Raw genomic sequence first — 12,730 nt, forward strand, 5'->3', positions numbered from 1 at the left:
AACCATATGATTATCTCAATAGACACAGAAAAAGCATTTGATAATATCAGCATCCTTTTGTGATTAAAAACTCTCAACATTAGACATATAAGGATTACCCCTCAACATATTATGGCAAACTCACAGCTAGTATTATGCAGAATGTGGAAAAGTTGAAAGCCTTTCCTCTAAGAACTGGAACAAGACAAGGATGCCCACTTTCACCATTATTATTCAACATGGCTTTAGCAATTTTAGCTGGATAAATCAGGCTAGACAAAAAGGTATTTAAATTGGAAAATAGAAAATAAAAATGTCCTTCTTTGAAGATGGCATGATCTTATGTATGGAAAAACCTGAAGACCCTGCCAAGAAACACTGATAAATGATAAATGAATTCAGTAAAGTTGTGGGATACGATACTAAACATAAAAAAAAATATATCATTTCCATACATAAATAATGAACTAACTGAAAAAGAAATCAAGAAAGCAATCCCATCTACAATAGATTCAAAAATTAAAATAAAGTACCAAGGAATAAATTTAACCAAGAAGGTGAAAAACTTCTACAATAAAACATTCAAACAATAAAGAAAGAAATTAAAGAGGACAAAAACAGGTGGAAAGACCTCCTATGCTCATGGATTGGAAAAAATTGATATCGTTGAAATGAGTACAATACCCAAAGCAATCTATCAGTTTAGTTCAATCCCTATCAAAATACTAAATGACATTATTTACAGAAACAGAAAAAATATATATGTATAATTCATATGCAATCACTAACGACCCAGAATAGTCAAAGCAGTTTTTCACAAAAAGAGCAAAGCTGGAGGCATCACACTTCTTGACTTCAAAATATATTACAAAGCTACAGTAACCAAAACAGCATGGTACTGGTATAAAAGCAAACACAATGATCAGTGGAATGGAATCGAGATCCCAGAAATAAATCCATGTATTTACAGCCCACTTAATTTTAATAAAGATGTTAAGACAATTCATTGGGAAAAAGGCGCGTTCTTCAATATATGATGCCAGGAAAACTGTTTATCCATATATTAATGAAGGAAACTTGACCCCTATTTCTTATCATAAAGACTTAACTGTAAGAGTTGAAATTATAAAAGTGCTAGAAGAAAATATAGAAGAACTGCTTCAGGACATTGTCCTGTTTTGTCAAGTGATCTTGTTGGAAATTTTATAGCTAAGCTTTCAAAAGCACAGGCACCAAAGACAAGAATAGAAATATGGGACTATATTAAAGTAAATAGTTTTTCCATAGAAGAGGAAACAATCAACAGAGTGAGAAAACAACCTGTAAAGTGGAAGGAAAATGCTTGCAAACTATTCATTTGATAAAAGACCCATATGTACAATATTCAAGAAACCCAAACAACTCAACAGTAAACAAATAAGCCCATGAAAAAGTAGGCACACTTTTTCTATTTACATCCATAAATAGACAATTCTCAAAGAAAGACTCACAAATGACCAACAGGAATATGAAAAAATATTCAACGTTCCCAATCATCAGGGAAATGCAAATTAAAACCACAGTGAAATATAATCTCATCCCAGTTTGAATGACTATTATAAAAAAGACAAAAAATAACAAATGCTGATGAGGAAGTAGAGAAAAAGGAACTCTTGTGCACTGGTTGGTGGAAATGTAAACCAATACAGCCACTATGGAGAACAATATGAAGGTTTTTCAAAAAACTAAAAATAGTACTATTACAGGATACAATCCAGCAAGATCACTACTGAATAATTATCCTAAAGATAGGTAATCAGTATATCAAAGGGATACCTGCATTGCTGTGTTTATTCATAATAGTCAAGATATGGAATCAATCTGAGTGCCCATCAGTGCATAAATTTATAAAGAAAATGTGGTATATGCCGGGTGCAGTGGCTCATGCCTGTAATACTAGCCCTTTGGGAGGCCAAGGTGGGTAGATCATGAGGCCAAGAGTTTGAGACCAGACTGGCCAAGATGGTGAAGTACCATCTCTACTAAAAATACAAAAATTAGCTGGGTGTGGTGGCAGGGGCCTATAATCTCAGCTACTCGGGAGGCTGAGGCAGGAGAATTGCTTGAACCTGGGAGGCAGAGGTTACAGTGAGCTGAGATCGTGCCAATGCACTCTAGCCTGGGCAACGGAACAAGACCCCATCCCTCCCCATCCCCCAAAAAAGAAAAAAGAAAATGTGGTATAAATGCACAAAAGAATACTGTTCAGTTATAAAAAAGAATAGAATCCTGTCATTTGTAACAACGTGGATGAAACCGGATTCCATTATCTTAAGTGAAATAACCCAGGCACAGAAAGACAAATATCACATTTTCTAAGTCACAGGGGAGCCTAAAAAAATTAATCTTATGAAGGTAGATATTTGGATGATGGTTATCAAAGGCTGGAGAAGGTAGAGGGGTAGAGCATGAAGAGAGGTTGGTTAATAGGTACAACCATAAGATCAATAGAGGGAATAAGGTTTAGTATTCAATAGCATAGTAGAGTGACTGTACTCAACAATAATTTATTACTCATTTCCAAATAGCTATAAGAGAATAGATGAAATGTTCTCAATGTAAAAAATTGATAAATGTTTGAGATGATGAATATCCTAATTACCCTGATTTGATGGTTATACATTGTATGCATGTATCAAAACATCACATATATCCCATAATATGTACAATTACTATGTATCAATAAAAATGATTTTAAAAATGAAAGTAATTGGCACTTGTATATTAACATTGAATCCTTCAGTCTTGTTATAAATAATGGGAAAATAAACAAGTTAATATTGAAAGCATAAGATAAAATCAGCCCTCCATTGCTGGCTTTGAAGATGAAAAAAGATAACCATCAGTCAATGAATAGCGGCAGCATCTAGGAACTGGAAATACCCCTCCGCTGAAAGCTGGCAAAGAAAAAAAAAAAGACTTCAGTCTCATAACCACAAGAAAATAAATTCCAACAATCACCTAAATCAGCAAGAAAATTGGTGGCTTCTAAAGCTTTCAGAAGGAATGAAGCCCTGCCAACACCTTGATTTTAGCTGATGAGACCTTGGTTTAGACTTCTAACCTACAGAACTGTTAGACAATAAATTTGTGTCTCTTTAAGCCACTAAGTTTGTGATTGTTTGTTATGGCAACAATAGAACACTAATATAATCTATGAGTCAATGTTCTCAGAGTTACAAGCAAGAGAAAATAATTTCAATTACTTTTACATTGATGTAGCTTATAAAATGATACATACCAAAGGCTCTCAAACCAACTTTAAAACAAATTTTTCAAGACCAAAGCCCCTAAACCAGACCAGAGTTATCACTTAATAATAAATCTGTTACTTGAGTGAACCATAAATAAATCACTGCTCTCTTCACCTTCCAACTTTTACACCAGGAACTTTGTTTTGCAACCACTGGTAAACTGCTGCTGGCACTATAATTCCAACCACCAAACCTCTAATATGTTTGACATCACACATGAAAGTAAAAATGGAAGTGTCACATATAATCGTTTTTTGAAACTGTTTACTTCGGAATGGAAATCTTATTGGTTTATACAAGACCTTCGATCATATACTTATAACCTGATTGAAGGGGATTCCTAGAATTTGGGTTTCATTTACATTAGGAAAGTAGAGTTAAATTATGTTGGCACAAGGCCAAATCTGTGTATTATTTCAAATATAATGTCTGTGATGTTGGTATCATTAGAATGTACTAAACTAGGGGATTTAGTATAAAAATATGTCTGGAACCAAAATGTATGTGAAAATATAGGTGTGATATGTAAATATGCAGATAAAAAATAAGTGAGTTTAGGCAACAGAGAACAATAGGATGGGAACCAAGATTAAGCTAGGTAGGCAACTGTATTAGTCAGGGTTCTCTAGAGGGACAGGGCTAATAGGATAGATGTATATATAAGGGGAGTCTATTAAGGAGTATTGACTCACACGGTCACAAGGTGATGTCCCACAATAGGCTGTCTGAAAGCTGAGGAGCAAGGAAGCAAGTCTGAGTTTCAAAGCCTCAGATGTAGGGAAGCTGACAGCGCAGCCTTCAGTCTGTGGCCCAAGGCCTGAGAGCCCCCGGCAAACGACTGATTAAGTCCAAGAGTCCAAAAGCTGAATAATTTGGAGTCTGATGTTCAAGGGCAGGAAGCATCCAACACAGAGGAAAGATGAAGGCCAGAAGACTCAGAAAATCTACTCTTCCATCTTCTCCTGCCTGCTTTATTCTAGCTGCACTGGCAGCTGATTAGATGGAGCCCACCACACTGAGGGTGGGTCTGCCTCTCCCAGTCCACTGACTCAAATGTTAATCTCCTTTGGCAACAGCCTCACAGATACACCCAGGAACAATATTTTGCATCCTTCAATCCAATCAAGTTGACACTCAATATTAACCATCACAGCAACATTCTCTGTTGCTTTGGTTATAGAGCTATATTTCTCTACTGATTATAGTAGAGGGATAACTAGTCTATCTTACTATTAAGTAAGAACATATTAATTAAATAGTAATCCTGGGCCATTCAGGGCAAAATCATACAAATTCTGTTTTGGAGCACATATTAAGGAACATCTCAGAAGTGTTTAAACTAGAAGATAAAGAAGACATTAATGTAGGGGAGAACTTGTATGGAAATACAGTACATTCTTGTTTATTCACTGTTTTGTTCTATAAAGTCACCAAATACATAGAATTAGCGACTACTGAACCATTGTTCTAAAGAAAAATACAGAGTTACATTTCTGCAAGTCTGTGGTCACAATGTTTTTTTCAATTGATTGAAACATAAACTTGCTTCATGTGTATTTCTTTTCAAAGCAACTTTATTTAGTATATATGGTTGGTTCATTAAACCACGGCACTATAACTCAGATCTGAAAAAAAAAAAAAAAAACCTTTCTAACACATGTATTTTCCTTGTAAGGCACATCACAGACTTTCTGCACTTAGGAAAACTGGGTAGTACCTTATGATTGGAGACCATTTTAAACAACAAAATAAACAAAAAAGGAGAAAAATGCGTAAAATGGTACTAAATAGACTGCAAAAATCAAACTTATTTGGCACATGAGGACTGAAACAAAATGCAGAGGACTGTCTACCTCAGCTGAGATCAGGAAAGCTGGGTAACTCCAGCTTTTTGCCTTTTTATGCACATCTGGAAATAACTGTAAGCACCACAATCATTGATGTGAGGATTAAAATTAAATTGTGCTGAGTTGTCAAATTTGCAAACGTGAAATCTGAGAATTACGAGAATCAACAGCGTATGGAGCATACAGAGCCAGCATGTGAGCATATAGCTACTTGTCCTTTCTCCCACTGGCCCTATCTGTACTATGTAATTCAACCAACTTTCCATAAGTCCAGGTTGACCGCCCTATCCTTGTTCATCTCAGGTCTGATAAGAAGCCCTAGCTGTAGCCTGTTAGGGAGTTCAATGTTACATATATATAACATAAAATTGGAAATAGCCTAAATGTCCAATAATGGGGACTTGTGGTAATAATTTATGAAATATTCTTAAAGTTGATATCCTCTGCAGTCAATCAGTATGATGACATGAATCTATTAGGTTTTACTGATATGGATATATTCTTATGTATGTCAAATAATAAATTCAATTCAGCATACAGTATGGTATGGCCTACTTTACTGACATGTTAATTTAAATGAAATACATTTTTCTGTGAATTAGACTGAAGAGTTTACAAAAAATTTTTGTCATTTTCATTCCTAGATAGTAAACTTTGAGGTGTTTTAATTACTTAATTTCTATTTGACTATCTTGATCTTCTGTTTTTCTGAGTGTTAAATTTTCTTTGTACATTTAAAAATACCAATGAAATAGAAAAGGCCTAGGTGATTAAGATTAATTCAATGAATTATTCACCATACTCTTGCTCAACATTGTCCATATGTGAAATTGTTTGCTTTCCTTCCCTACCATTTCTGTTTTCCTGTCATTTCAGTTCACATTTCTGGTCCTTCTACCCACATCAAAGTGTGACTGTCAGTCAAAAACAAGAAGAAGCTGAAATGAATTCACACTGAAGTATATAAACACCTGATTTTTTTCACATTGAAAAAAATAGAATTTGAAGGCTTTTATTATAAACCAGGTAGGAAACTAAGAACATTGTACAAATGACCTTATTTGACCTTCAAAATAACTCCATGGAATTGGTAAATATTATTTCCATTTTTAATAAATATGCAACATAGAAACAGTAAAGAATTTTTTTGTCCAAGAATACATAACTAGTGAGGGATGGAAGTGAGATTTTGTAGTCAGGAAAACTATTTTCAATGCCTATGGACAAACCACTGTGCCATTTTGCTGCCTCTAGTAAAATGTTATGTTCTTTATTTCATCATCATAGTTGAATGTAAAGGACATGTTTTTCAAAATAAGCTTTTTTTCCATCCTGGGAAGAAGAGCTATAGGGGAGGAGGATAAGGATTGGGGTGGGTAGGCAAGCTGAACAGGAAGAGAAGGAAATAAAATACCCTAGGACATCTTGAAATCATCTAGAAGTTCTAGTTGTTAAAGTCTACTTTTCATCTAGCAAGTTAGGAAAAAATATCAGTAGGCATCTTATATTTTCTGCTTATAAACTCAGTTGATTAATGATGTTAGCTGAAGAGTATCAATTACCAACAGCACATTTTGCTCTAGGAAATCCCAGGATCCAGTCACTAAGGGATATTTATGGGAGAGCACAAGAGATTTATGCTATTTATGTAAAGCACTATATGTCTTGGATGATAGTTTGTTTATCTTTACTTCAGAACAGGGATTCCAAAAATACACACACTGTGAAGACATCATAACAGAGGCCCACAATGTGATGAATTCCAGTCTGTTTCAAGAACAAACTACTGTCAAGTAAACTGATCTTTTTTTAAAAACAATTATGAAAGCAGAGTACCCAGTCACAACCACTTATCATTGGCAAAAAAAAAAAAAAAAAGTCATGTAAAATAGTGTGAATGCCTGTTAAGTTTATATTCCAGATATCATATTGGAAAATACAATTTGAAAATTATGTTTCATCTTCCGGTCAATTCTAAGAGAATCAAGAGTGATAAATAATGCTATCCACTTGCGCCTTCAATTATTATTTATTTTATGCTGCTAAGAACACATTAAATTGTGTAATGTAATTTGAAGCGATCAAAAAAAGTCTCTATTATACTCATGACATATTATTAGCACAAACTCTTGTTGCTAGCATTTATCCAGTGCTACCTATGTACCAAGCATGTGCAATATTACCTCCCAAACATCTCTGCCAGTAGTTTGATTTTATTGTACATTCATAGTTTAGGCAACAGTGTCTGGGTGACTACATAAATAACATGTTTTATGTATTTATGTGTGTATTTATATATATACACACACACATATATACACACACATACACTCACATATATATTTATATATACATATATAAATATCCATATATACACAGATATATATAATCTTATATGTAGATATATATAGTCTTATATATATAGAGAGAGAGATATATATAATCTTAGGTTATATATTTATATTTTATATGTCTTCCAAATCTCTACAGAAGGCTTATAGCATATTCTTACTGAATTTCAGCCATATCAGAAAATCTAAAATAAATTTTCTATATCAAATTCAAAGTTTTGAAGTTCAATTTGTCTTATATTTTTAACTACCAATACCATTAGTTATATTTTTTATTTTAACTACTATAATGCCAGTAAGAACAAAAATTAAAAACGAGGTAGTGGATGAGGCAACAATAGAAATAAAAGAAGCTAGGGCAAGACTGAAAAGAAAATCAAAAATAGAATGTGTAATTTTAAGCCAGCAAAAGTAAGTCAAACAAGTGGGAAGCAGGAAATGAGATACAAAAAAAAAAAAAGAAAGAAAGAAAGAAAGAAAACATGAAATACCTTAAATGTAAAATGTAAATAAGATGGCAGGAATCAGGAATGATTCCTAATATAAAAGGAGACTTAAAATATATTTAAGTACGATGAATTCAAAAATTAAATACAGATGGTTCCTGACTTATATTGCTTAAAGTACGATTTTTTTGCCTTTACAATGGTGTGAAAGCATACACATTCACATTCAGTAGAAACTGCAACCTTATTTTAAGTAGAGGAGTATCTGTACAGACTCTAAGGCATCAAAAAATAAAATAAAATCTAGGCATAGGTGGTCCATGATGAAAATACATAGGTTGGAAAGCAATATATGGACAAATATACAGCAGATAAACATAAATAAAAATAGAACTAGAGTTTTAATTTTAATATATATTCTTTTGTTCCTGGACAGGAAAACAGAAGTCTCTCCAGATTTTTCAAAGGAAAAATTATGATGCTGGAACATGTTGGTAGGGTTAGAGGAGAGAAAACAGTAAGATGAGATTATACCAAAAGTTATCACTTCAGGAAGGTGTTATGATCCTTAGATTAGAGAAACAGAAAATGAAAAACAGTGTTACCAAGTGCACAATCACCCTCTGCTGCTGATGTTGGAAACCCAGCCATCACCAGAACCAAGAGCTTGTAATTCTGCTTTTGATGCAGAAGCATCTAAGCCTCTACGCTTGCATTTGTCCACAATTACTGCTGCTGAGGCTGCTGCAGTAGCTGCTGCTGCTGCTCTTGGGTGGCGAGAGCACCAGACATTCTCCTGCTGAGACCACGGCAGGTCTCTTGGCCATTGACAATACTAGAAGCTTGCTCCTTGAAGGGAAACCCAGAAGTCTGCATGTGTCTGTCACTATTCTTATTAACAAAAGCACTACTTCCAATAACCATTTTGGTGCCTCCCATGGGAACTTCATGGAAATCTTCTTTACAAAGGTTTTTGGAAATTCAGTGTGCGTGTTTTCAAACCCATACTGTAGAGAAGCAATCATGGCTGAGTACAAATAAATTTTAGAACCAACAGATAGCCACCGTAGCCCACCATTTTTAGTAGTCAGCACCCATTCTTATCAACAATGCAATAGACAATGCATACAATAACAATATGATAAATTCTCTCTAAAATGATTCAGCTACACTTTATGCAAACTGACATAGTCTTAATCCCCCAGTTCCATTATTCACTATTTCTGTCACCAGGTGATTTAACACTCATCTAGTTCACTGAAAATTCAACTTAAATATCCTATAATCTAAGAACAAAATTGCAATATAACCACCACAAACACTGCATTGTAAAAAAAAGAAAAGAATAAAGAAAAAGATAAAAGTGAAATGATTGGTAAATGTAAAAAGTATGTTTAGTGGAAGGAATTAAATATGAACAGCACTGAAGTTTTCATTTAAGAAACAGTTGCATAGATATATGTACAGGACTAATAATTATGATATTAAATTAATAATGAAATATTGGAAAGAGTTTAAGTGTTCAAGAACAGAAGATTGGTTAAATGGTACAACCACAATCATGTACTACCAGCTATAAAAAGAAATGAGTCATGCCCAGTGGCTCTCTCCCGTAATCCCAGCACTTTGGGAGGCAGAGGTGGGAGGTACACTTGAGCCCAGGAGTTCAAGACCAGCCTGGGCAGCATGGGGAAACCTTGTCTCTTCAAAAAATACACAAACTAGCCAGCATGGTAGTATATGTCTGTAGTCCCAGTTGCTCTGGAGGTTGAGGTGGGAGGACTGATTGAGCCTGAGGGGTCAAGGCTGCAGCAAGCCGTGATCATGCCACTGCACTTCAGCCTGAGCAAAAGAGTGAGCCCTGTCTCAAAAGAGGAATAGTCTCTTTCAACTGATATCTACACAGTTTATTTATTTTTTTATTTTTTATTTATTTTTTTTTTTTGAGACGGAGTCTCGCTCTGTCGCCCGGGCTGGAGTGCAGTGGCCGGATCTCAGCTCACTGCAAGCTCCGCCTCCCGGGTTTACACCATTCTCCTGCCTCAGCCTCCCGAGTAGCTGGGACTACAGGCGCCCGCCACCTCGCCCGGCTAGCTTTTTGTATTTTTTAGTAGAGACGGGGTTTCACTGTGTTAGCCAGGATGGTCTCGATCTCCTGACCTCGTGATCCACCCGTCTCCACCTCCCAAAGTACACAGTTTATTTTTAAAAGCAAGGTGCATATAGTATATTCAGTATGATTATTCTATGTAAGAAATGAAGGAAATTAGATAATATGTTTATAGATACACACTCAGTTTTGCTTTAAAAATACAGATAAATAGGCCAGGCACAGTGGCTCATGCCTGTAATCCTAGCACTTTGGGAGGCCGAGGCAGGTGGATCACCTGAGGTAAGGAGTTCGAGACCAGTCTGGCCACCGTGGCAAAACCCTGTTCTACTAAAAATACAAACATTAGCCAGATATAGTGGCAGGCGCCTGTAATCCCAGCTACTTGGGAGGCTGAGGTAGGAGAATCACTTGAACCCGGGAGGCAGAGGTTTCTGTGAGCCGAGATCATGCCACTTCACTCCAGCCTGGGCAAAAGAGTGAGACTCTGTCTCAAAAAAAGAGAAAAATATACAGATAGATAGATGATAGATGATAGATAGATAGATAGATAGATAGATAGATAGATAGATAGATAGATTTGAAACAAATAACAATTTGTAACTATGGGAACAGAGACTCTTGTATAACAAAACCATCTAAAGAGTTTTCACTTTTGATTTACTAAATAAAATTATCTTTTCAAAACGTAAATAATTTACAAATGTCTAAAATTAAAAACAAAATAAAAACAAATGATCCTCACCATATAACAAACTAGTAACAAAGCTCAGAGTAAGGATTGATCATAAATAACTTTAAAATACAGGGTTTTAACCGTAACATTTCAGTGAAATATATCCTAAGAGCAAAACAAACTAAAAGAAATAATCTTTACATGGTAATTTTAAATTTTGTATTTATAGTGATATGGTTATTTTAGAGACTTTTATATTGTAATTTATAGCAGATCAGTTATACTTTTTGGATTATGATTTTTACTGTAAAAGGTAAAGATACAATCAGTTTTTAAGTATAAAATATGTAGCAATGATAACAAATTTGATGTTTAAAAATATGTAATTATATATATTAAATATATAATATGTAGCTCTGACCACTAAATTGACCCCAAATCAATGCCAACCTAGGTGCAAATGAGTGCCCCTAAAACTTTCATTTTGATCTCAAATACAATTTCTTCAGAAAATTAACCAAGAGTCTTTGGAGACATGACTGATTGCAGATTTGAGTCAAGTAAGTGATACAGTTTGGATGTTTCTCCCCTCTGAATTTCATATTGAAATGTGATTTCCAATGTTGGAGATGTGGCCTGGTGGGAGGTGATTGTATCACAGGAAAGAAAATAGGCCGGGCGCGGTGGCTCAAGCCTGTAATCCCAGCACTTTGGGAGGCTGAGACGGGCGGATCACAAGGTCAGGAGATCGAGACCATCCTGGCTAACATGGTGAAACACCGTCTCTACTAAAGAATACAAAAAACTAGCCAGGCGAGGTGGCGGGCGCCTGTAGTCCCAGCTACTCAGGAGGCTGAGGCAGGAGAATGGCGTGAACCCGGGAGGCGGAGCTTGCAGTGAGCTGACATCCGGCCACTGCACTCCAGCCTGGGTGACAGAGCCAGACTCCGTCTCAAAAACAAAAAAAAAAAAAACAAAAAAAACAAAACAAAAAAGAAAATATTGTGAATGTTTTAGCACCATCCCCTTAGTGACAAATGAGTTCTCCCTCAATTAGCTCAAGCAAGATTTGGTTGTTTAAAAGAGTCTGTGACCTTCCTCTCCTCTCTCTCACTCCTGCTCTCACCATTTGACATGCTGGCTGCCTGACCCTTTGCATTCTGGCATGATTTAAAGTTTCCTGAGGCTCTCACCAGAACGTGAGAAGATGCCAGCGTGATGCATCCTGTATTGCTGGCAGAACTGTGAACCAATTATACCTCTTTTCTTTATAAATTACCCAGTATAACGACACAAAATGGACTAAGATGGTAAGATATAAGGTAAACCTCAGATAACTTTTTGGCACAAAAATGGAAAGAAATTTCCAAAAAAAAAAAAAAAAATGTTGGAGTCCCATCAAAAGGATCAGAAGCCAGACTGCAGGGTAAAACTGTCGCAATTTGTGCATCTAAAATAATAGTGACATTAACAATTACAAACATAGCGAGTCAATTAAAATCCATAATTATAGAATGATCATTAAAGAAGAGAAATTTAGAAAAAAAAAACCACTATTCAAAGTCATTGGTAAAACATCTCTTTTATTTCAAATTGTATTAAAATATGTATAAGTATGTGTTTTTCTTTCCTTTTGTTCCCACGCTTTACAGTAACTGAGCAAAGATACTTTGTGTGGGAAAATCTCAACTTTAAGAAATATTTCAGGAGAATATTGTTGAATTTATTGGTAGAATTAGAAATCCATTATAGTTCTACAAATGTTAATAAAATTAACTTATACCATGATTATCAATTGAAGTGAAAACAATTACGTGTCTAGTGTCAAAGTAATGCCACACAGTTATCCTCTAGTCTCAAGAGAGGAAAAGGAATAATAATGAAGGATTCACTTGTCATCACCCTGCCTCTAGAGGTCAATATCAGCATCATTAGTAGTAAGTACATCAGATAAGTCCCCTGTAGTAATGTATAACATCATTTATGATGCATTTTAGGCAAGTATGTTTAACTTAAATCTATCAAACC

Source organism: Mandrillus leucophaeus, unplaced genomic scaffold (assembly GCF_000951045.1).
Source record: "Mandrillus leucophaeus isolate KB7577 unplaced genomic scaffold, Mleu.le_1.0 Scaffold633, whole genome shotgun sequence".
Lineage (NCBI taxonomy): Eukaryota > Metazoa > Chordata > Mammalia > Primates > Cercopithecidae > Mandrillus > Mandrillus leucophaeus.